The sequence below is a fragment of the Canis lupus genome, chromosome 8 (assembly GCF_048164855.1).
Source record: "Canis lupus baileyi chromosome 8, mCanLup2.hap1, whole genome shotgun sequence".
Taxonomy (NCBI): domain Eukaryota; kingdom Metazoa; phylum Chordata; class Mammalia; order Carnivora; family Canidae; genus Canis; species Canis lupus.
In genome coordinates, this window is record NC_132845.1 from 16,858,632 (window position 1) to 16,884,025 (window position 25,394).

General features: G+C 39.4%; 1 long non-coding RNA gene and 1 other non-coding gene across 2 annotated transcripts in view; one reads left to right on the top strand and one right to left on the bottom strand.

Moving 5' to 3' along the window:
• Nucleotides 1–4,315: 4,315 nt before the first annotated feature.
• LOC140637898 (uncharacterized) overlaps nt 4,316–25,394 on the top strand; it is a 52,126-nt gene continuing 31,047 nt past the window's right edge. The window contains exons 1-2 of the long non-coding RNA XR_012034975.1: nt 4,316–4,671; nt 15,453–15,498. This is a non-coding gene — a long non-coding RNA (uncharacterized lncRNA). The remainder of the gene's footprint in view (nt 4,672–15,452; nt 15,499–25,394) is intronic.
• LOC140639284 (U6 spliceosomal RNA) lies at nt 18,769–18,875 on the bottom strand. Its single transcript, XR_012036056.1, has one exon. It is a non-coding gene; the product is annotated as a U6 spliceosomal RNA (small nuclear RNA).

The window sequence follows — 25,394 nt, forward strand, 5'->3', positions numbered from 1 at the left end:
TTAAGTCCATCCCCTGCCTCCAGGCTGTACAGTTTGTGTAAATGGTTCCAGCTGGATATGCCTTTATACTATTCTTAAGGAGCTCCTGAAGAGGAAATTACGAGATGTCCCAGAGGAGCACATTGTGAGGGTCTCAGAGCCCTAAGATCCAAGAAGTTCTTTTCCATCTTTAAGGAGCACTGGACTAGGGAGTCATGAAACCTGGACGCTCTTATCAGCTCTGGGATTTAGCAGTGGTTGGTTAGACCTCGGGGTGGCTCCTCTTTGACCTAGTTTTTTCATACGTAGGAGGAGGTTGAAAGGATTCTTCCAGACATGCCCGATACTTCCACACAACTGTCGGGAGCATCAAAAGAGGCAGTGAGATGTAGAACACTGTTGCATTTCTAAATTAGGTTGTGATTCACCAATTCAAGGGTACAAATGGAGATCAATTAGATGCAATTAAGGACTGATCGGGCCATGGAGAAGCAGATGCAATTAGAAGTGAAAAGCCTCTGTGAGTTTAGATTGAGAGAACAGGTCTGAGATGGAGTCAGTCCTGTTTACAGTTGAATGCTGGGTGCATTTGACTTGGTCATGTTCAAGCCTATTGCCCCCATCACAATGTGATACCGAAGGTTAAGTTATCTCGCATGGGGGATTCAGTTGTCATTGTTGGGCTTAAGTATCATTTGGAATGAGTTTTGTTTCTAGCTTTAAGATGCTCAGTGCCCTGGAGTGCACTGTCCTGTATTCGGCTGAATCCAATTACTAGTAGGACAGTGTGGGTTTGGTGTTGAACCAGAAACCCACCCACTCACTGCACATGTGTTTCCATATCACATAGTGAAAAATACATTGTAGCTTCAAGTCTCTGATAAATGGTGGTAAATTTTTCCAACGTTGGAATTTTTCTAATGTCTGATAAATGTCTTTCATAATTCACCAAAGCTTTTTGAGTACAAGAGAACATCCATTATAAAGCAGAGATATGAATTTTCCCTGCGTATGCCTTCTGACATGACCCCACCTTTGCTTTGCCGGCATTTGAGTCAAGGCCGTTTTGTTGTTGCTGCCCAATGGGCTCTGAGGCTGCACTGGAAGAGTTGTGACCCTCTCTCCCTCGACACTTGGACACAATTTGTCCTGTCTTTTTCACCCTTGGAGAGCCTCACAGCTGGTCTGCATGATACCCGATATCATTTTTATGATAAATGGAGGCCTTTCTTAAAGCGCAGTATCTCTGTCCTGCTATGGTGAACAAAATGCCCCCTCCAAGGACAATGCACTTCCTATTAGTTGCAGCTATGCACAGCCATTTCTGCCCTTTGATTTTTGCATCTCCCAAAGTTTGGCTGTATTTCTTTCCTCCCTTTTCTATTTGGTTCCTGGGGCTTTATAGCAGACTTTGTTTGAAGTTCCTGTCTTTCAGAGGCTTTTTACACTTACTTTATTTATTTATTTATTTATTTATTTATTTATTTATTTATTTCAGTAATGAGTGGAGGGTTATAAAAAACAAGTCGTGAAGATGCAAAATAACTGAACAGCACACGATTTTAGTATTTCACAGTACATACATGCTAGTGTTAAAAAGGTAGTACATAACATAACATAATATTATCACTTAGCAAGAATTTCTGTTACCAAGATTGAGCACAATTTCATTGATGCTCACAATGGTGCTGCGAGGTAGATAAGGAAACAGACCAGAAAACTGGGACTCTGTGAATTGAGTGTTTTGTTCGTTTGCTTATTTCTAGCAAGTGATGGTGTCAGTATTCAAGCGCAAGTCTTCTGCTTGCGTGTCCGTGTCTTTTCGACTTTATCACAGTATTTAGTACTAATCAAACTTGCAATGCTATTTATGTGACACATTTAATGACATGAATGTTGGTGATTGGGCTGGTTGGCCATCCGGCAGCCATGGTAAGCTACTTCAAAGAAAAGGGTCAGTGGGCTTTAGGTGCCAAGCCAACATTCATTAAGGTGGTTGTGCTGAACAGAAAGGGAGAACAAAAGAGGTTGCAGCTCCAGTGGTTCTTCCTTGCAGGCTTTAGGAAGGTCATTTTAGGGAGGGTGCAATCCTACCTCAGGTCAGTTCTGGCGCCCCAGGCTTGGGAAGTGAGATAAGACAGAGGTTGGGGTGGTGAACCTCTTCCCTTTCATAGCACTTGCCTTGTGAGGGCCATCCTTTAATTCTAGAAGACAAGAAGAAAATATATGCCTCAGAAAAGCTTATTTTAGGGTTTAGTAGGTGCCTAAGGTGATAATTATACATCTGTGATGGTTCATTTTATGAGTCAACTTGACTGGGCCGTGGGGTACCCAGATATTTGGTCAAACACTATTCTGGGTATGTCTGTAGGGGTGTTTTGTAATTAACATTTGACTGATAAGACTGAGTAAAGCAGATAGCCCTTCCTAATGTGGGTGGGCCTTACCCAATCAATTGAAGGCACAAATAGAGCCAAAAGGCTGAGCCTCCCTCGAGTAAGAGAGAATTCTTCCTGCCTGACCCACTTTTGAACTGAGACATCAGCTTTTGCCAGCCCTCAGACTCAAAGTGAAACATCAGCCCTTCCTGGGTCTTAGGCCTTCCAGCCTTCATTTTTTTTTTTTTTAAATTTCTTTTTTATTTATTTATGATAGTCACAGAGAGAGAGAGAGAGAGAGAGAGGCAGAGACACAGGCAGAGGGAGAAGCAGGCTCCATGCACCAGGAGCCCGACGTGGGATTCGATCCCGGGTCTCCAGGATCGCACCCTGGGCCAAAGGCAGGCGCTAAACCGCTGCGCCACCCAGGGTTCCCCCCTTCCAGCCTTCAGACTGGAATTTTACCATCAGCTCTCCTGGGTCTCTAGCTTGCTGACTGCAGATCTGGGGACTTCTTGGCCTCCACTATCATGTGAGCCAATTATTTATAATGTATCTCTTTATATATATTAGTACTGTTTCTTTGGGGAACCCTTACTAATATAAGATACTTTCAATGAGGTAGGTGGTAAGTAGCAAATGATGAAGTATAAGTGGTGGGGTGAGTTTACTATGGAAATTTGGGGGAAGGGTGTTGGGACCTCTGGCAGAAAGGGTACTCAAGAAACTGGAGACAAAAACGCAGAAGCAGCTACCCTCTCCATACAATGTATGGGTGCAATTTCTCAAGTTGCTGTGACCCATCAGGGCAGGAAGGCTGATGGGAGAGGTGGTGAATAGAAGGAGCTGGAGAGTAAAGGTGATTTGGGAGCATAAACGGGGAGGCCTGGGCTAAATTCCAAGCAAGGGTTTTGAGCAGTTGCAGGACAGTATGATGTGTGGGGGTGAGAAGCATTAGAGAAATGTAGAGAGGCGGATAGGGGGAGGGAGAGCCATTCTGAGAGGATGAGAAGAGAACACACAGAGAAAGCATCTCTGAGGCTCTGAACAAGCCTTGCTTGCAGCCCCCCTAGGGGTGAAGGCAGCAGCCATGTTACTCTATCAAAGCTTACCTTATTGTAGCTCAATCCAACAACCACTTGCTTATTCATTGCTCAGCAAATATTTATGGAGTATTTACTCTATCAGACACAGTTCTAAAGTACCGGTGTAATAGCAATAAACCAAAGAGTCTAAATTCCCTGCCTTCCTGGGGCTTCCATTCTAGTGCTATGCCGTGGCTCTGGGCTATCCATTATAGACAAAGAAGCATCTACCCCTCCCTGTACCTCAGATCATGACTCCCACTCTCATCAAAGCCCAAATTCTGAACCAACAAGACATCTCTGCTCCGAAGGAGCTTATAGTCCAATAGAGCACATGCACAATTCAAGATAACAGCATAATATGCCACATGGGAAAATATTTGAGGGGAATGAGACTCACTCTCTCCTAATGTTACTTGAGATTTTGCCCTTAAAATGTGACTATATAGTGCCTCACAGAATACAAAGTGCATCTGACATCTATTATCTCGTTTTATGCTCTGAACAATCCTTTAAGTTAGATAAAATAGTATTATTATTATTTGAAAGTTTAAGAAAATGAACGCCCAAATGTTAATGGTCCTGATTTTATGCGGAAGTCTATATTTCCCTTTCCCTCAGATCAGACCACTTGTCCTGCCTTTCCTAACCTCTCTCCCGTGGCAGAAGTGAAGTATTGGGTGCAAAGCACTAGGCAAGCCAGTGGCAGTGAGCTGGTTCTGAGGCTTTGCTAATCATGACTAACCAGGTGGGCGGGTGCAAAGGGTAGTATAGTGTGGTGGGTGCAGGAGTGGTATGTCGTGCTGCAATTGGCCATGCGTGCCCAATTTATGTGTCATGCAATGTGAGGGAGGAGTGTTATATGGTATTACAAATTTGTAGGGAACTTATACCCTCCACCTACAGACAACCTTTAATATGCATAGAGGTACTGCTCTTTCCCTGTCGGACAAAGCCCACAAAGGGGAGGCTGAACAGTGGGAATAGAAGGCAGCCTGAGAGAGATGGGCAGTTCTGCTTTAGAAAGCTTTCCTTGCCTTTCCCAAAATATGGGGACAGGAGAACCAGTTCTCCCAGGATGCTCCAGGACAAACCCAAGGAATTGCTGCAGCCCAGAAGTCAAGGAGACTGGAGAACGAAGATTCCAATTTTCCTCTAGCGATGTGTGTTTAAGAAGAGTTTGCTGGACAGTTTCATCCTTGCCATCGTCCTAGAGCGTGGTGGCACAGGTATTGATATCCCCACATTGTTCGTGAGGAACCTGAACCTGAGGCTTGAGTAATTTATGGAGATTAAGAATGAGTTGCAAGTGGAATGGAGATTTGATTTCAGGTATATCTGACATTGAAACCACAGGTTTCCTTTTCTATGCTACAGTTTTTTTCCTTATGAATAAAAAGTGAGGAAGAATTGTGATTAAATTAAATATTGTAACTAGTTATGTATGTGTATAAATTTAATTATTTAACAAGCTCACATAGGGTTTGTTAATAGTACTGTTTTTATTTTTCTCCATTAATTGTGGGTTATAGAGCTTTAGAGTATCAACCCTTGCTGCTCATGTGGAACTTCTCAAATATATAGAGAGTTTGTGTGTGTGTGTGTGTGTGTGTGTGTATGTGTGTAGAGGTATCAGCTTTGACATTGAATCAGAATTTCTGGGAGGTGGGCAGCCCGGGTGGCTCAGCGGTTTAGCGCCGCCTTCAGCCCAGGGCCTGATCCTGGAGACCCGGGATGGAGTCCCATGTCAGGCCCCCTGCATGGAGCTTGCTTCTCTCTCTGCCTGTGTCTCTGCCTCTCTCTCTCTCTCTCTCTCTGTGTATCTCTCATGAATAAATAAATAAAATCTTTAAAAAAAAGAAGAGAATTTCTGGGAGGAAATCTCCAGGTTGTTCAGATGGGCAGCCAGGTTTGGAAGCTACTATTAGGTCCTGTGCTGAAGCGGAGTTTAGCTCTGATGATGTATGGCTTGACTAAGTCTCCCCAAATGGTGTCTAAACAGTGACCATACTTGTATATACTCATACCTTAGCAAGCCCCATACATAGTGGAAATACACAGAACAGCCTACTTGTAGTAGGTACAATTCTAAGATAATCCCAGTGACCCGTACTTGGTATATTTCTCTCTCTTTGAGTAGGGACTGGACCTGTGAGGATGATGAGATAGTCACTCCTTTGATTGGGTTACACGGTTACATGGTATGGTAAAGATGAATGGATTTTAGAGTTGTGATTAAGATCTCCAGGCAGTTGACCTTAAATTAATCAAAAGAAGGACTATTGTGGATGGACCTGACCAATTATATGAGACATTACAACAGAGTCTAGAAATCAGAATCAGAAAAAGCAGTAGAGATGCTTTTCTATTAGGTATGAAAAAAGAAACTTCTATTTGTAGAGCAGGCCACATGGTAGGGAAGGGTGGAGCCTTTAGGAGTTGAAGGCTTCAGTCCTATAACCTCAAGGAACAGAATTCTTCCAATTAACTCAGAAGAGGACTCTGAGCTCCAAATGAGATCCGTAGCTCCTGCTGACACCTTGATTTTAGCCTGGTGATACACTGAGCAGAAGACCCAACTCATCAATGCCTGACCCCTGACCCATGGGAACTGTGAGATAACAAATTTGTGTTATTTTAAGCCTTTAAAACAGATAAATAAAATTACTTAAAATAAATAAATAAATAAATAAAATTACCTTGTGGTAATTTATTATACAGCAATAAAGAAAACTATTACAAATATCAAAGTCCAAATAAATATTTTGAAATATGTGGGTTATATCAATTTAAAAATTATAATACATTTTAACTTAATATTTCTCACACACACACATCGTGGGTTAGGGGTGAGTGGAGATTTGATTGCATGTATGTCTAACACTGAAATTTGTTAGCTTGGTTTTTTTTCCACTATGTGTTTCTTCTTCACCTAGAATAAATAAAAAAGGAAAGCACTGAAGTAGTTCTAAGGTTTTTGGAAAACTGTACCTCTTAGCAATCACTACCCATCTCCCATCCCTATAATTCCTATGATCACAAATCTGTTTTCTATCTCTATGGATTTGCCTATTGTGGACACTTCATATTTATTCAATTATACAATATGAGGCCTTTTGTGTCTGGCTTTTTTCTCTGAGCATAATGTTTTCAAGATTCATGTGTTATATAATAAGTAAAACCTGTCATATCAATGCAGTGGATATTATTCAGCCACAAGAAGGAATAAAATATACTTTTGCTTTATAGATTTTGGTTTTCTGTTGTTAGGTATATAATGTTTAAAATTATGTCCTTTTTTTTAAGATTTTATTTATTTTTTCATGAGAGACACAGAGAGAGAGGCAGAGACATAGGCAGAGGGAGAAGCAGGCTCCCTGTGTGGAGCCTGATGCAGGACTAGATCCCAGGACCCCAGGATCATGACCTGAGCTGAAGACAGACACTCAACTACTGAGCCACCCAGGTGCCCCAAAATTATGTTAGATTGATATTTTTGTTAAAGTGTGCTTTTTTGTCTGTAGTAACAACTTTTGTCCTGAAGTCTATTTTGTCTGATATTGCCACACAAAGTCTCTTCCAGTTGCTATTTGTATGGTAGATATTTTGTCACATTTTTACTTTTAACCTATTTCCACCTTTGAATCTAAAGTCTGTCACTTGTAAACAGCATATAGTTGGATCATGCTTTATAAAATCCATTCTGCTGATTTTTGTCTTTTTATGGGAGTATTTAAAGATTTTATTCATTTATTTATTTATGAGAGATACAGAGAGAGAGAGAGAGAGAGAGAGAGAGAGAGGCAGAGACACAGGCAGAGGGAGAAGCAGGCTCCATGCAGGGAGCCTAATGTGGGACTCGATCCCAGGGCTCTAGGATCTAGGATTTAGCTCAGCGCTAAACTGCTGAGCCACCGGGGCTGCCCAATGGGAGTATTTAATCAATTTGTATTTAATATAATTACCAATAAGGTAGGATTGATGTCTGCCATTTTTCTATTTGTTTTCTGTATGCCATATGACTCTTTTGTTCCTATTTTTTCATTAATGACTTCTGTGTTATATAAATATTTTCTAGCATGGCATCTTAATCGCCTTGTTTCTTTTACTATATTCTTAGAATATTTTCTTAATGGTTGCCATGAGGATTGCAATTAACATCATAATTTATCATAATTTAGTTTGCATGGATACCAACTTAATTTCAACAGTATATAAAAACTTTGTTCCTAGCTACTACATTCCTGCCCCTCTCCTTTCTTACATTATTGTCATATAAATGAATCTTTATACATTATTTGCCTAGTAGCAGCTATAATTATTTCCTTACGCAGTTTTATTTTAAATCTTATAAAATTGCAAACAGAAAATAAATTTATACTGTGTTTTATATTTATCCAGTAGTTACCTTTACTAATGCTCTTCATTTCTTCATGTCGATTTGTTGTACTGTCTAGTGTCCTTTCTTTACATCATAAAGGATTCTCTAGTATTTTTTGTAGGACATGTCAGCTAGTGACAAATTCTCAGCTTTGTTCATCTGGGAGTGTTTTGATTTTTCCTTTATTTCTGAAGGATAGTTTTCCTAGATATAGAATTATTGCTTGTTAAGTCTTTTTTTTTAATTCAGCATGTCAAATACATTAATTAGCTCATTTGCTTCTGGCCTCTAAGGTATTATATTTAAAAATCAGATATTAATCTTAATGGTGATTCCCTGAACATGATAAATCACTTCACTCTTACTGCTTTCAAGATTTTCTCATTGTCTTTCAGAAATTTCATTACAGTGTATCTAGGTATGGATCCTTTTGAGTTTTATCCTATTTGTAGGATTGAGCTTCTTGGATGTATGGATTAATGTTTTTGATCATTTTGAGGAAGTTTGGGCCATGATTTCCTCAAATATTTTTTTCTGCTTCTTTCTCTCTCCTACTGGACACCCATTTTGCATATGTTGATAACCTTTCTGGTGTGCCACAAGTATCTCAGACTGCTCATTTTCTTTCATTCTTTTTTCTTTCTGTTCTTCAGATGGTATCATCTCAATCATCAAGTTCACTTATGCCTTCCTCTGCCAACTCAAATATGATCTTGATCCCCTCTTAGGGAATTATTTCAATTATTGCACTTTTCAACTACAGAATTTCTATTTGTGCTTTCAAAATAGAAATGGCTCTTTATTGATATTTTCTATACAGTGAAGCCATCATTCTCATACTTTTCTTTAATTCCTCAGATGTTTTGTCCTTCAATTCTTTGAACATATTTAAAATATCTGATTTAAAGTCTTTATCTACTAAGTCTAACATCTGGGCTTCCTCAAGGACAATTTCTCTTGATTTTTTTTCTTTTACATGTTTCACAGCTTTGTTGAAAAATGATGTTTAAAGTAATATAACATGGCAACTGCAGAAATCAGACCCAGAATTTGTTGTTGTTTGTTTACTTAGTGATCCTCTTGACCTAATTTTTAAAATCTGTTTTATTTGTCATGTTTAGCCACTGACATCTCCATTCGGTTAGCTTAGTGGAAGCCTAATGACTAGAAAGAGATTTTCTTAAATACCTGGAACCAGTAAGTCTCCCAGCCTTTGCTGAAGGGTTTTGCATGTGTTGGGGTCCAACTTCAACACTCAGGTTGGAGGTTTACAACAACTCTACATTACCCTTGCATCTTGTTTCCAGAGAGCCTCAAGATTAGCCAGACATGTGAGTTTAGGACCTTCTCAGCTCTTACCTAGAAATGTGTAAACTCTATACATGTACATGGGTTTCTAGATCCCCAGCAATATGTCAGAATTTTTAAAACTGCAATGAGAATATCATTCCCAAGATTTTAAAATTTTTTGGTTAGCTTCTTATTTGTCCCAACTATTATCACTACCTCAGGTAACTGCAATGTTGTACGGTTGCTGTTGATTGTTTTTGATAAACATCTTCAGAGGAAAGTCTTTTCACCCCAAGTGAGGTCTGAGTCAGGTCAAATAAAGATAATCCTTCAAATGGAGGTTTTCAGGAAATTGGCAGACTGGTAAAATAATGACAGTTCACTGGGACCCCTCCAGTGCCTGCTAGACTGCTGGATTTTACTCTAATTGTGGAATTGTTGGTTTTCAAGTTTACATCAGCACTAAGCAGAGTAGGATGAGACTAGGACAAGTTGTAATACCATAAAGCTTGCTGTTCTTATGGAAAGTCAGCTGTTTTTCTTGAGTAAACACTCCTCAATTCAAGCCTTTGGTTAATTTCCAGAGTTTTGAAAATTTTTATTCTGACAGTTTTTTTTTGCCAGTGTTATTTTTGTTTTATGACAGAGCAGAGTTTTGGAGGTCTTCATTCTACTATTCCCACTGATACCATCTTCTCCAACTCATGTTTATTCTTCAACAGTTTTCCTAAGATTCCATACTTCCTCTTTTTGGACTGTGCACCTATCTCATTTTTGGCTTATGGTAAGAACTAAATACACCTGGAACATAAAAAGTTCAAAATAAGGGCAAATTGAAATTGAATACATACTGCTACAGTTCTTTTGTTTATATGCATACAAATAATATGTAACTCACACACATATATAATCAGTCTAGTATTCTGGCAGAAGTGCTTAGAGCACCTGGGTGGTTCAGTGGTTGAGCTTCTGCCTTTGGCTCAGATGTGATCCCAGGGACCTGGGATTGAGTCCCACATCAGGCTCCCTGCATGGAGTCTGCTTCTCTATGTCTCTGCCTCTCTCTCTGTGTCTCTCATGAATAAACAAAGTTTTTGAAGAAGAAGAAGAAGAAGAAGAAGAAGAAGAAGAAGAAGAAGAAGAGAAGAAGAAGAAGAAGAAGTAGTAGTAGTAGTAGTAGTAGTAGTAGTAGTAGTAGTAGTGGTGCTTGGCTTTCCTCAACATTTATGCTCATCTTCCAGAGTGTAGAGTTATTGATTAGAAATGAGTTCCCAGCCCTGGACTATATTTTCAGCTCCCCAGTCCTTACATCTAGGAATGATTACACAATTGGTTTTCACCAATGGATTGTATGCAGTGTGTTGAGGTTGAGTAGAGGGCATAAAGAAACAGTGTGCTTCTCTTCCCCCTTCTTTCAGTTTGATGTAAAAGAGTGTAGTGACCTTGGGGGCCATGTGTTAAAGATAGTGGAGCTATGATATGGAATGAGTCTGGGGCCCTGGATCATTTTCTTGAAAAAGCACTCATTCTGGGGTTTCTCGAGTGAGAAATAAACTGTTATGTTTTATCAATTAATGTATTTTGTGGTTCTTTTGTTATAGCAGGTAGGATTTCCTTCCTACAAGAGGCAGTCCTACAAAAATACTGGTGTTAAAGGATAAAGCTGACAACTGGGTCAATATATTATCCTGTATGTGGTAACACCATTTTTGGAAAAATTATTTCACCTAATCATGTGTATTTGAGGATCACGGAATAAGGGTCTCTACTGTATACATGGGTATACCTAGACATGTTTATCTGGGTTTGTGAAATGAGCTGATGAAGCTTTCTTTGGACAGAGAAGAGGATTAATGGCTGTCAGGTTGGACAATAGCTGCCCCCCCCAAGGAGAAGACCTTCCCAAGAATAAATTGCTAGGCTTTAACTTCCTAGATAATATGTTAGACGGAGGAAGAATGGGCTCCTTTTATTTAGGTCCAGGAAAGCTTCTCAAGGCCAAGGTCACACTCTTAAAAGAGACTATGTCGGGATGGAAATATCTGGCCTAGGGGATTGATGTCAATTTTCACATCTGGAGTGTCATTCTAGGAGTCAGGAATGACAGAAAGTTGAGGAAATGCCATAAAGTGGAAGCAGAGGACACTAGCAGTGATTTGGGACACACATGAGACACACTCTGGCGACCCCGTGAATCAGAAAATGGACCAGGGAATCTCGAGATGTTGCCAGCGAGGGTTAGGAAAGGGACAGTTCTTTTGTTGCTCTATTGTGACATACATTTCTGACTGAACCACCAGGCTTTTGAAACCCGAGGAAATGTGGCCTATACACATATGCCGTGATGAGCTGGGTTATACAGATTATAATGGAGGCAGAAAAAGATACTGTGATTCGCGTCTGTCCTTTGCTCATTCTCTTTTATTGTCTGAAGTTCACTTATTTTTCCCCCTAATTGTATGACCACTGGGAGTAGAAATGCACCATGGATGGAGTTCTGAGAAATCCAGGGGAATGTTGTAATAAGAAACTGTTTCCTATTGATCTTCTCCCCTCCCAGTAAGCTCTGTATTTGGCTTGCTTTGGGCGTGGGGGGAATGGGGCGAGGGCAAACATCCAGTAACTTACATTTTCAGGAGCTTTGTGGTTTAGACTCAGAAACTCAGTGAACTGATAATGATGGCAAGCAGAGGTTAAATCTCCATTTCATCATCAAACTGGGGAGTATAAAGGATTTGTATTCAGTCACACAATGTGGAATGAGGGCAGCTCTTAAAATGATTGCTTAAGGTGCTTTTTTCACACAGCCGCTGTTTGGCTAGATGTGACAAAGTCTGCTCAAAAAGAAACTTTTGACTAGATATATAATAAATGAGAAATGCCCTTGGGAAAAGGGAAACACCTGTTCCCCTCACCACCCCTCCCCTCAGTTCGATTCCTACCCATTCATTACTTAGGAATATTTGGATGGCAGACGTGTGGAGTCCAGCACCCCCATCCCCTAGCCACGGCCCCAACACAAGTCCCTTTGGTGTTTTCAAATGAAGAGCTTGGGGTTTTTTTCTCCTTTGGCAACTGGTTTGCTTTCATAGTGCCTCTACGGGCCATAGGAATACACTGTCCCTAAAAGTATGCAAACTCCAATTTGAAAAGCCGGATGTGGGAATGATACACAGGAACGAGAGAATGCCTTTGCTTTTGACCATACATGGATCCTGGCACTGCAGCCTGGGGAATTTGCCCAGGCTGTTGCACAGCCTCTGCCCTGTGCCCTCAGCGGGCAGGCAGCTGTGCTTTCTTTAGCATGGATGCTTCCGGAGAGTGACCGCTCATAAACCTCAGATGCTTTCCCTTCACGACAGAAGGGCCCCGCCTCAGGATTTTAGCCAGAGCAGACACCACTCAAGGGGAGATGTTTGCTGAACATCCTCTCCCCTTAAATCCATTCTACTCCTCACCATGGCTTTGCAAGAGTCTTTTTTATTGCCACCTCCCACAAAAGCTTAAAAAATGTTTCTTTTCCACTTAATTTACTTTCCAATTTCTTACTCATACTTGGCTTCCATCTTTATTTCACTTCTGCACGCCTTGAAGGTAATAATATTATTTAATAGTCATATATACACCTTCCCACATGGGGGCTACATCCTTGCGACATTACAAGCCCGCAGCTCCCCATTTTTATTCCTCGAAATCCAGAGGAAAACCCCCCACAGAAGGTGCTAGATAATTAGCTTGGCTACCGTTTGCTGCAGAAAGCGCTTTTGGTTGGCTCTGGTCACAGGGCCTGCGCGGCTTTGGGGCTGGGGCCTCCTGCTTCAGTGGAGGGGCCGTCAGGAGGAGGCTGCAGCCAGACCCCAGCTCCCTCACCACAAGCCCTTAATTGTTTATTAATGAAGCTTTTGCCAAACAAATCTACACATTGTCTCAACCCTCCGCCCCCAGAGCGCATTCCAGCCCGCCCACGAAAGTGCACTGTGGGGCTGCTCTCTGCAAAGTCTCCTTCCTCCCCTGGCAGAGTTGGTTAGGATTCAAACTTTTTACTTTCTTTCTTTTTTTTTTTTTTTTAACTTTTATTGGCTGCACCAGCTAAATCAGAGATGGTTTCTGCGCCCCTAAGAATGGCAAGCACAGGTGTTCCCGCTCAAAGCTGAGCTCGCATCTCCTCGCCCCTTCCCTCCCCGAGCAGCAGCGCGTCCCTCTCTGCTGCGCAGCTGGTCTCAGGCCTAGCAGACAGGAAAGCCCTGGTGACCACTCCTCCCAAACGCCCGGTGGATGGAGCAATCCAGCAGGAGTAAGCCAACAGTTGCTGCTTGGTATTTGACCATCGTTTAATGAGTGCCCAGAATTCGTCTGTAAATGCACATTGTTAATTTAGGGCCTGCTATTCATTAATTAGGGGTTTAGTGGCAAGTGCCATTGAGCTATCTGCAATGTTTGAGGTTACGTCAAGCCCTAGCAAACGGCCTGCTGATAACAAGCTGCATCCATCTTCATTACTCGGCCCCTCCTGTCTGACTTTGCTCAGCATCTTCGAAGGGCTCTGCCTCTTGGAACTGAAGAATTAAACTTTTATCCAAACCAGATTCTGCTCTTTCACCTCTTCTGATTCCTTGAGTACTTCTCATTTATTTTGCCTAAATGACATCTGATTACCTAACATGGAGTGGAGCAAGGTCTTAACCTAAAACAGCCTGCAGACCTCAGTTCTCAGCTGGAGAATTCCAGCGGGTTAACGCTAAGGAAATCCTTACATTTCCATTTCATCTGATACTGGGCTCAGCGTAAAAGAAATAGTTTTTGATTTTTCTTCTCATAAAGTTGCAGTTCCAATAGAATTTTTTTTTAAAGCCAGAGAAATACAGGAAATTAATTTTAAACCTGGAGAATAAATGTCCCTATTGGTTCAAGTTTTCTTTCGCAGTGTTTCTTTCCCTGAAAATATGTATCATTTGAGGCAATCGTGGTGCCAAATGAAATAATTCCAACCGTCTAAAGGGCTCTGCATGTCAAGCCTCAGCTGTACAAACGTGGTCCTGTTGGAGGTAGGTGCTCAGTCACCAGACGGCTCCAAAACCCGGCTCCTCTCCTGTTTCTAGGCCTCCAGCGGAAGCAGGCGGCTTGAGGGGACGATTAGGGAGACGCTGCTCTTAGAGAAAACTATCTAAGTACAGAGTTTGTTTATCCTTCCAAGGCTAGGTTAGAGAACTTGCATAAAAACGAACTTCCACTGACAGATGGTCTCTATAAGTAGTTGGTTCTGAGAAGGGAGAGAGCTACCTGGCATGGCTGTTTAACACATTAGGGTGCTTGCAGGGAGAGCCTACTGCTCCCCTGAACCATGGTTCAATTTTAAGCATCACTGGCCGGGATGGGTTATTGTGACTATTTGGAGAAGGGCACTGGAGAGCCCGATGCTCGGGGTGTGCGGGGGAGAGGGGAGGAGGAGGAAGAGAACGATAGCCCAAGGGAGGGTATCTGAAAACCTTTGCACCACTGAGCTGGCACACTTATCACAGGGTGACAGTCTATACCGCAGGCCTGCGGTGCGTTGCTGTTTGTGGTGCGTGCTGCCAACTGGCTTAGAAAATGCAGATCCCACTCTCAGATAGAGAGAGCAGGAGGCAGTGTCAGCTGACTGACATCCCCCCCCCCCCCCACCCAGGGCCTCCCAGGCTCTGGATGCGGGAGGAAGCGTGGCTCCTGGCTCCCAGCCGGGCCTGCCAGGTGGGAGGTAGCTCTGCCCAGGGAAGGGCCTCCTCTCCCAGCAGCTTTCCCCAGGAACTCCTTACCACCACCCTACCCCCCCCATCCCTCCCAGGGGGCTAGCATTCACCTGGAGGGCCCCCATCCCTTTTCCCAGGATGGCAAGGATACCATCTTGTTTTTAATTTGGTAATTAAGTTCCACAACACGAAGATTAATACAAAAAATTGAGCTGCATTTGCAGCTCATCATCTTGTCCTGCATCTTAACCAAACACAAAATAGAAAATGTCCTAGAGACTATGGTAAGAAAAAAAACAAAGCCAACAAAAGGCTTGGTCTATAACATTTAGTCATGAAGTTACCTACATTATGTGCAATTGAAAGAGACAATTTTAAGCTGAGGATTTCTTAAATTTACCATAATGATGCTCTGGACACTTGAAGTAAGAGCCCTTCGAAGCTGACGTGCTGCGGGATAAAGCACACTCTTTCTCCGGAAAAGAGAAAGCCAATATATTGTGGTGGCAGAAGGAACAATGGAGCCAATGAAACAGAGGTCAGAGCTGAAGGTTTCTGCTGGAAGCAAGCTATACACAGGTATTTTAATTTTTTTTTTTTTATTTTTATTCAGACAGAAACTCTGCTCTGGGACCTGGAGCACTGCATGCAGACTGCTGGTAAGAAAAGCACTCAATTGTTCAATTTTTATTATTCAATATTGTATTAAAAATTTTTTAGGCTCTTCGGGTCAAGGCAACTTTTAAAAGGTTAAAAGCTATTCAAAAGGGTTACCATATCCATAAAAGCAAATGAGATTAAGCCTAAAGACTGATGGAGGAAAAACAGTAATTTAGATAAACTGCCACCGCCTCAAAAATGTTTTGACTTTTATCAGAGAAAGGGAATCCAGAGATTCTTGGATTGGTTGTCATATCAAAGAAAGATTCATTAAATTTGAAGCAATTATCTTTGTGCTTTTTACCGTTTGGTGTGTTTTAGGCCCAGTCCCACCTTTCTTCAGTTACATTCTTTAGAATGGCTTGGGAAATGTGATTGCTTGGCTCCAACTTCCATCTGTCAACTATTGACCTTGCTGGTTGGGCATCTGTAACATCAGACACTATTGTCATGGAAAGAATTATGATGTTTCAATCAAATGTATTGCAAAGTTAACAAATCCATAACATGGTCTGGACCACATGGAAGAGTTTAGAAAATGTGTTTTGGAGACCTCAGGGAAAAGCAAATAGGCTATCCCCATAAATGTTGACCTCCACCGCTTGCCATTAACTGTGTAAGTTATCGTATTACAACAGAAGAGCTCAATTTGAACCTCAAACTCGAAGGGAGCACTTGGAATCAAAATGCGGGGTTCAGCAAGGGAGACAAAACCCATTATTATGCTCCCGACGTGAAGTTCTACGTCCATACCGTTGATTGACCTGATGGCAACTTTGGGCCAGCTGCTAATACTGAGTCTCCTTAGTTTCTGTCAAAGTACGGGATGAGATGCTTTAGTCTGGTTTTTGTTGCTGATCTCAGAAAACTAAATCTGCCGGAGGGTGGGACTCACAGAGCTGCTAGATCAGTCAAAGAGGTGATTGCAGCAATCAGGGTTAGCTGATATTTACTTGAAAGTCTAAGCATATAGAACAGCAAATTTCTTGACATTAAAGTGAGAAGTGAGTTGATATAAAAATTTAATTTCATCTGCTATGGAAACTGGGTCTGGCCTGACAAAATTAAAATGGATAGAAATAATATTCTGGACACTTAAATTTTATTTTCCCTGTCCTGTGTCTGAACAAATACGCATTCCAAGTAAGTCAGAGGAGCTAAAATTTCCATTTCACGAGAAATATTCCCTGACAAAGAGTTTTTGTGCCACGTATCTTTCACTTTCATAAACTCTAAAAGGAGAATGGTTGTTGTGGACGTTAAAATAATCGGGTTTCTTGAATTACAAAATGGCAAAGCAAAGCTGATGCATCTCAGAAGAGCTAAAAAAAAGCAGGCATCAGGTTGGGCCCCTCCCGAAGAAAATCTATTATATCAAAACAAAAATTTGCAGATGAATAAATTAGGGGGTGATTATTCATATTGTAAAAGAGTCTTTAAAGGATTCCCCCAGGATTCTTTTAAAGGCTTAGCTCCACTAGTTCATGTAAGTGTTTGTGTGCAGATCATTAACTATCTGACAGGCAGGCCGGAAATGCAGGTAGGGAGCCAAGGGGGAAGGGAGAGAATGTTCAGGAGACAGAGGAATCGGTGACACCTGAGGCTTGCCAAGCCTCAAGATAAACGTTGATGAAACAGTAATGAAAATCAAAGTGAAACTGTGATGCTTATTTACAAGTTATGCTTTATATTCCAGAGCCTTGCAGGCAGACTGCTCCGGTTCAGATGCCGGGTCCACCACCTATTTAGCTGTGTGACTTTGGATAAATTACACAACCTCTCTGAATACCAACCATCTAGGGCTGTTTAAGTATAACTCGAGTTAATATATATAAAGCACTTAGTGTCCTGGCAGGCAGTAAATGCTGTATAAAAGTTTCTAAGATGGCTCTGAAACAGCTATTACAAAATATCAGAGATTCTCCAAAGCAGGGATTATTAGTATGATTAGGATACTGGAAAGTGATTTAACAAGAGCAAAATACTCCCTTCCTACCCCCAAAAGAAAACAAAACCAAAACCAAAGGAACACTGAGGAATGAATACTGCTGTCTTTTTGGGTTTCCCAAGGAAGTCAATCTGAAACGTAAACTTATTTGAAATTATCACCCTAACTTCAGCTTCCTAGGGGTTTGGCAAAATTTCCAAGATTAAGATGCACATAAGAGGCAATCAACTATCTAGTGTCTGTTGACTTTTCTATGTTAAAAGGCTTGGATTCATCTATTACTACACTTGTCATTTTAAGAACCATAGTAAATTAGTAAATAAGTTGAAATATAACTTTCTTATTTGTGGGAAAGATAACTTGCTTGCTTGACTTTGCTGGATTTGCACAAACATGAACTCTTTCTGTGTATCCTATCCAGTGCATCTGTGCATGTGGAGTTACGGGCTTAGAATAGACATTAATTGATTCTTTCCCAAAGAACAACCAGTAATAAAGTGTCTCAATTCCACAGTTCTAGTCTGATCAAATGGTTAACAGGTTGCCAAACCAGAAGCATGAGAAGGGGTGAGTACAGATAGTAGGGCAGCGGAATCTCAGGTAGAAGTCAGGCGCAGGCCCATTGTCATTGAGGTGGCCCATTTATGGGGTCCTGGCAGTCGATAATTGGCTTTACCATGTCAGTTTTGACATGACTCATGAGAAAGCCCAGACTATTTTAAAGGCCAGTCCTGACACTTTTATTAAATTATAAAATGGTCTCCTAATTATTTAACTAAAATTCTCCTTTGGTGCCCCCTCCCCAAACTCTTCTGCTCAGGACAGGCTTCCCTGGTGACCAGCCCTCTGATCATATCAGAAGACCTACTACTTTCTCACATTCTATGCTGTATCCCAGTTGGATACAGGCTGAATAAAAATATGCTTTCTGGTCCTCACACTTAGTTTATATGAGTGAATGCTGATGGAAATGGGTAAGTAAATAGTTTTTAAGTGCAGGAGATCAAATTACTTCCTTCACAACTTGAAGTTCTTGACAGCTCTAGCAATACTAGGCTTTTTTTAAAAAAACATGTTAAAGTGGGTTGATCTTTACCTAGCCTTACAGCAGATTGCCACATTGTCAGCTTTCAATATATTATTTTTTGAAAAAAAATTAAGTTTTTGATTCATTTTGAGGAAAAATTTCTCAAGCTCAGAAAACTTAAAACCGTGGAAATCTGTAAATGCTTTTTGAGTTCTACAGAATAAGGGACAGAACTTTGCTTAGGTGGGAACTAATTTAGTTGCTTTTATTTTGTTATTTTAGTTATTTATTTTTTTTTTTATGGAATGCTTCATGAATTTGCATGTCATCCTTGCGCAGGAGCCATGCTAATCTTCTCTGTATCATTCCAATGTTAGTATATGTGCTACTGAAGCGAGCACTGGTTGCTTTTAGCTAAACAATTAATTCTTACTGGTTGTTTCCTGTGTGTCCAATAACCTTTATATGTTAGTACCAAGAATTCAAATTTTGTTAAACTTTGCTCATTAAACGACTTTGCCCAAAGGGACTTGGTTTCCCAGGTTTAAATTCCCCTGTTATATTTTCTCATTATATACTTATCCTTCACAGCATGTAACACAGTATTGAGCAATGTATTTGTGTAATTATTTGTTTAACGCCTGTCTTTATGGATAGACAAAAAGCTCTGTCATGATAGGGGCTGGGTCTGTGTGGCTCACTGTTATAGACTCAGTTTTCCCACAGGAACACGCACAGAGTAGGCGCTCCAAGAGTTTGTTGAATCAACAGATACTTACTAGTAAATTTTCTGTGCTTATTCTTCTTAGTAGTAACTAAGTATCTATCATATACATTCCCCTTGAAGTTTTTTTTTTATTTTTTACTTTTAAATTATACATATATATTTGTAATGGTTATATTTGTATATTATATATATATATATTTTTTTTAATGGTTAAAATATTCAAACTTGTATGAATGGGAAGTGGAAGAAAAGCAAAATTTATCCTCACTGCCCTTCACTGATGTCCAAAGATTTCCAAAGTTAATGACTTTAATTGTTTCACTTTTGAGCTCTTCTGGTATTTACCATCATATTTCTAAAGAATACATCATATTCTTGATTTTCTTAAGACTTCAGGTAGTATCTGTAGATTTCCGGATGAAAGATGCCAAATTTCATACACTCATACTTTTACTTTCTCCTTTCTCCCCTATGCTCCTTTAAATTCAGGGTTTTGTTGTTGTTTTTTTGTTTTGTTTTCATTTTTCTATTAACTGTCTTTGTTACTTAACATTGTACTTAACATATGATTTTCTTTCTTTTTTCTTTTTTGTTTTAAATTGGAGTTCAATTTGCCAACATTTAGCATAACATCCAGTGCTTATCCTGCCAAGCGGCCCCCTCAGTGCCCATCACCCAGTCACCCCAACCCCCTGCCCACCTCCACTTCCACTACCCCTTGTTCGTTTCCCAAAATTAGGTGTCTCTCATGTTTTGTCACCCTCACTGATATTTTCACTCATCCTCTCTCCTTTCCCTTTATTCCCTTTCGCTAATTTTTATATTTCCTAAATGAATGAGACCATATAATGTTTGTCCTTTTCCAATTGACTTATTTCACTCAGCATAACACCCTCCAGGTCCATCCACGTCGAAGCAAATGGTGGGTATTTGTCATTTCTAATGGCTGAGTAATATTCCATTGTATACATAGACCACATCTTCTTTATCCAGTCATCTTTTGATGGACACCGAGGCTCCTAACCTATGATTTTCAATCACCACTTAGGACAGGCTCTATTTTCCCTGTATTAGGTGAGATGAAGAAATCAGTGTGCCTATATTTTCTTTTTTTCTTCCTCCCTGCTGACTTCTGTCAAATCAATGGTTATATTTTACATTTTTTTTTTAGTTTAAAGCAATTTACCTGCAAGCATTATTATTTTAATAATTTACTTATAGATTGTACCATTACATTTCCTTCTGTATCCGGTGTCTTTCAAATGTTCTCTATAGTTTTACTTGAAAATAATATCTGATATATATATCAACAACTGCTCAAAATGATGTCATATTTTAGTTTGCCTCATATTTTACCATGACTTTCTTTTACATTTATTTTCATATGCACACTGCCATCCTCAATCCACCTCCAGTTTTATTTATGTATGTATTTTTTCTTCATAAAGCCCTCTGGTTTCTTTCTATTTTCTATTCATTACTTTTTGGGCCTACTGATCATTATGAGATTTCTTTCATTGTACCTGTGGATTGGATTAAACTGTTCTTAGACTCCTTTTATTCCTCTTTCTTCAATTATTTTTTTCATATTACTGGAGTCTGTCCTCATATTTTCCTTAAAAAAGATGGATGAGGGGCACCTGGGTAACTCAGTTAAGCATCTGTCTCTTAGTTTCTGCTCAGGTCATGATCTCAGGGTCATGAGATCCAGCCCTGCATTGGGCTCTAGGCTCAGTGTGGAGCTTACTTGAGATGCTCTCTCTTTCTCTCCCACCCACCCCTCCTCCTGCTCACAGTACTTACTCTCTCCCACAAATAATAAATAAATAAATAAAATCTTTAAAAAAGTAATAAAAAAGGTACATGTACAATGAACTATTTGACTTCTTTATGTCTAAAATGCCTTTATTATTCACTTAAATTTTATTTATAATTGCTTTCGATGCAGTATTCTAGGTTTAAAGTTGCTTTACAAGCTTTTAAGAGCTGGTGATGTTGGTAAGGCATTGATGTCGATCTGATGGTCATTCCTTTTTAGCACTTTTTATTTCTCTCTCTTTGAAATCTTTTGGAATTTTTCTCTTCAGCTTAGTTCTGAAATTTTGCAAGTATGTAACTAAAGCATTTTTGTCCAGTTGACATTTGGTGGGGCTTGCCAATTGTTGGGTTGATATTTTTCCCATCTCCAGGAAATGGTCTTCATCTATTTTCTTTTGTTATTTCTTTGATTATTTCAACTCCTTCACTGTTTATGTTGTCTTCCTCCAAACCATGTAAGACCTCTGGATTTATGCTTTATATCATTGCTTTTCAAGTTTTAATGCATGCGATTTACCTACACATCTTTTGAAAGTGAAGAATCTGAGTCAGTAAGTCTTAAGTGAGGCCTGTGACTTTAATTTCTAATGAAATAGATGATGCTGATCCTGCTGGTGTGTGAATCACATTTTGAATAGTGAGGTTTTATATTTCTTGAAATAACTCTTTGTGCATTTTTTTCTTTTTTCCCCCCCTTTCCATTGTGGAATGTCTTATTAATTCCACTTCCACATTAAGTTTCAGTCTTTGCTTCTATCTGCTGTGGTTTAGCTTGCAGTTTTTTATGTGATTATATATTTTTTAACTTTCAAGAATTCATAGCAGACTCTTTTATATTATAAATACAATATATTCTTGAAATTTTGAGGATACTTATTAGAAAATTTTAATGTTCTCTCTTATTCCTTCCATTACCACTGCTGCTTTGGTCGTCAATTTTTGTGTATTCACCTTTGTCTTTCTTTTTCTTCTACTTGATTTCCCTTAACTGTCTGGTAATCCCTCATTCATCATTAATTTGGGGATATAAAGGACTATATTATAAATATGCTTATATTTATAATAGCTAGCCTTCATATCCTTTGCAGTCGAATGGACCATTTTCCCCAAAAGGCCAGTGTTCTGAATGAGAGGGCTGCCTTTGGGCTCTGTGTCAAAGGGCGAACTCTATTGACAAGTGGCTTTTTCTTTTAGCACATTAACAGGCATGGGGTATCACAAATTGCCAATAAGCCAACTACTCCATATATAGAAGAAGAAGAGGGAGTCCTTCACACAGCTGTCCTGAAGATGGGCTTCCCATTACAAAACTTTATTGCTGCCTCTTAACAATTTCTTCTATCTGTACCTGTTTGGAGCCTCTCCAGAGATATTTTAAAGAAAATGAACCCCACCTCCATGACACCTCTTTTCTACGTGTGTATTTTAGGTTGCAATTTCTTCTGCTAGAGTTTATCTAACAACAGAATCCAAACTTCTTCCTATCTTCCCAGACTCTGTCATACTCTCTGGCCTGCTAATGTCATCCCCTTTACTCCTCCTCTTTTTTTTTTTTTTTGGATTGTTTCAACTGTCAAGGATTTATTTATTTTTTTATATATGAATTGTAATTTCAATGAGGATTTAGTATGGAAAGGAGGCAATACAGGGTCCTGTCCATCATCTTGAATTAAGAAACTATATGGCTATCTTAGAGCTGCTCTAAATGCTTATCTGAATCTGGCTAACACTCATCTGGCTGTTCACAAACAGACAGACCTAACTGTAAATAGGTAAATTCCCATACAAGTTCCCCAGACCTTGCTAATTATTCTTCATGGATCAAGTAGGATTTAATAGTGTTAAGGGCTTTGGATGATTTTAAATTGTTCTCTAAGCCTCTTGGCAGTCCCATGTGTGTACAGAATAGCGTGATCATAAAAGAAAGTAACTATAGAGAAGTACCTAACCTAAAAAGGCTAGGATAAAAATTAAAGTTAAAAAAGAACTTGAACTAGCCTACAATTTACTTTGGGGTGTTACATATTTTTATGTTAGTTGAGCTTGACCAATTCTACCTTGGATTTGCCAAGAAAATAATTGATGTAATCACAGAGCCAAGAATGATAACATGTGAAGATCTGTGGAGGATTGGCAGGACCCCAGATCACTGGGAAAAAGCCAATGGAATACCTATTTTTAAAAGGCAATAAAAAGTTGTTTGAGAATTAATGACCTTTAATAGAGTGAAAAAGCAGGCATACTGATTACCTTGACCCAAATAAGTTTTAGACAGTCTTACATAGTAATGGCAGTAATGAGTAGAGGAAATATATATTCATGTATTATATCAACATAACATTAAGTATCTAAAACTAGATAACTGTTTTTAATGTAAAAATATTAGAGTTTTATTTATTTTATTTATTGCTATCATTTTATTAGGATTAAGTCCATATCTTGTCAAACATCTAGGTAACTGAAGACATCTAGATTTTGGCCACATTTCTCTATTTTTGCATAAACATGCACTGTCGTGTATATGTTTCTAATAACATAGAAATATGATGTTAAATTGAAAATATTAACAGAGCCATTATTCAGAAGCCAAATCCTGTCTTGATAACATATAGGATATATGTTAAAATTTTGCATATATTACTGAAAACTGACGGTGCTGCCTTACTCTAGAATTTAAAATTAAATTCAAGATGATTTCAATAAACTAAGTCATTATTCTGAAATAACACAGAATAAATGCTGATATAAGTTTTTTTGATTAAGAAGGAAAAAAGAATCCTCACATTTTTGAAGTAGGGGATAACTATTAGACAATACTTAGGTAGAAGAAAAAGATGAGGAGTTCTTAGAGTACCCAAGTAGTAGTATCCACTGACTATAATTTGACAAAATTTTTCACACCTCTGGCCTTTGTCTATAATGCTTCCACTGCTGGGATCTATTTCTTTCCCCTCTTTATCTTTCAAATTTTCCATTGGCCCTTCCAGTCTGAACCCTGCAAAGCCTTTCTTGCTATATATTTTGAGTTAGTTTCTCTGTCTTCTGTGTCCCCTTGATATTTTGGAAATTGAGATACAATGAACATTTGTTGAGTGCCTACTACCTACTAGGCACTGCATCAGGAAATAATAACTATATCACAGGAGCATGACTGCAGAACAATGATCTTTCTGTAACCAATTAAAGAAGCTGAGGCCCTGAGAAGACACTTGAATCGCCCATGGCTACACGACTAGTAGATAGCAAGTAGATTTCTAAACTATATAATTACCATATAATCACTGGACAAGGCAGAAGAAGCATCTTATTTATCCTTCAATCTCAGTAGCAGCACACTGGCTGGCACATGGTCAGATGTAACAAATAAATTAAGAAATAAATGGTGTAGTGGACTTGCATTAAAGGCAAGCTGGATTTAGGTTTAAGTAATTTACTTTTCTCATTTCTTAGAAGTAAGCATTCAATAGATACTCATTAACATTCCTACCTCCATGTTTTATGCTAATTTTGGTTTAGATAGAAGCATCATAATGTGTAGTGATGAACATATAGACAGTAAAAAAATAATAGGAAAGTAGGTGTGCTTAAGGTAGAAGTACAATGCTGATGGTTTTGTTCCCATGCTTCAGACATTGTTTAAAATGAATCAGTTCATTTTTTATTAGATATTTATTTATATTTAATGTGAATGAGTACTTCATCAATCATTATGGAAATAATAAAGTGTATAGACACAGTCCCTGCCTTCAGCATAAGACAGGCATATAAAAGAGGCATATACGCAATGACAATCCAAGGGAGTATGTGTTGGTGCTACAGAGTCAGTAAATAATGTGCCAAGTGACCAGGGGTAGGTCTCTGAAGAGTTGGTATGCAAGCCAGGCCTTTGACAGGGCCTCTTAGGTGATAGCGGTGCTCAGTGTTTGCTGAATGTTGAGTGGCATTTTCAAGGTTGAAGTTTAGGGAAAAAGAGTATTCACTCATTCATTTATTCACCCAATATATTTTTGAATGCATGCTAGATACCAGACATTCTCCTGGGCCCTGGGATATTGACTATTATCCCAGATATGGATCTCTCTTCAAATACAGCGTCATTGTGTTAGATTCTTAAATAATAATCAAATTTCAGGGTTGGGAAGGATCTTTAAAGGTCAAAGCTTTTGGTTCTAACTTCCAGAATAGTGGTAACTACCAGAGAATTAATATAAATGCTGGATTTTAAGCATGCATTTATCCCTCAGAAAATTTACCAAAACAGCTAAGAGAAAACCACAAATATGATCTAGTGCTCCCTCTCACATGCTTCCAGCTCCATGGCTCACCACTGTAAGTGAGGAATTAAAGCTGCAACAAAAAATCAGCCATACTTTAA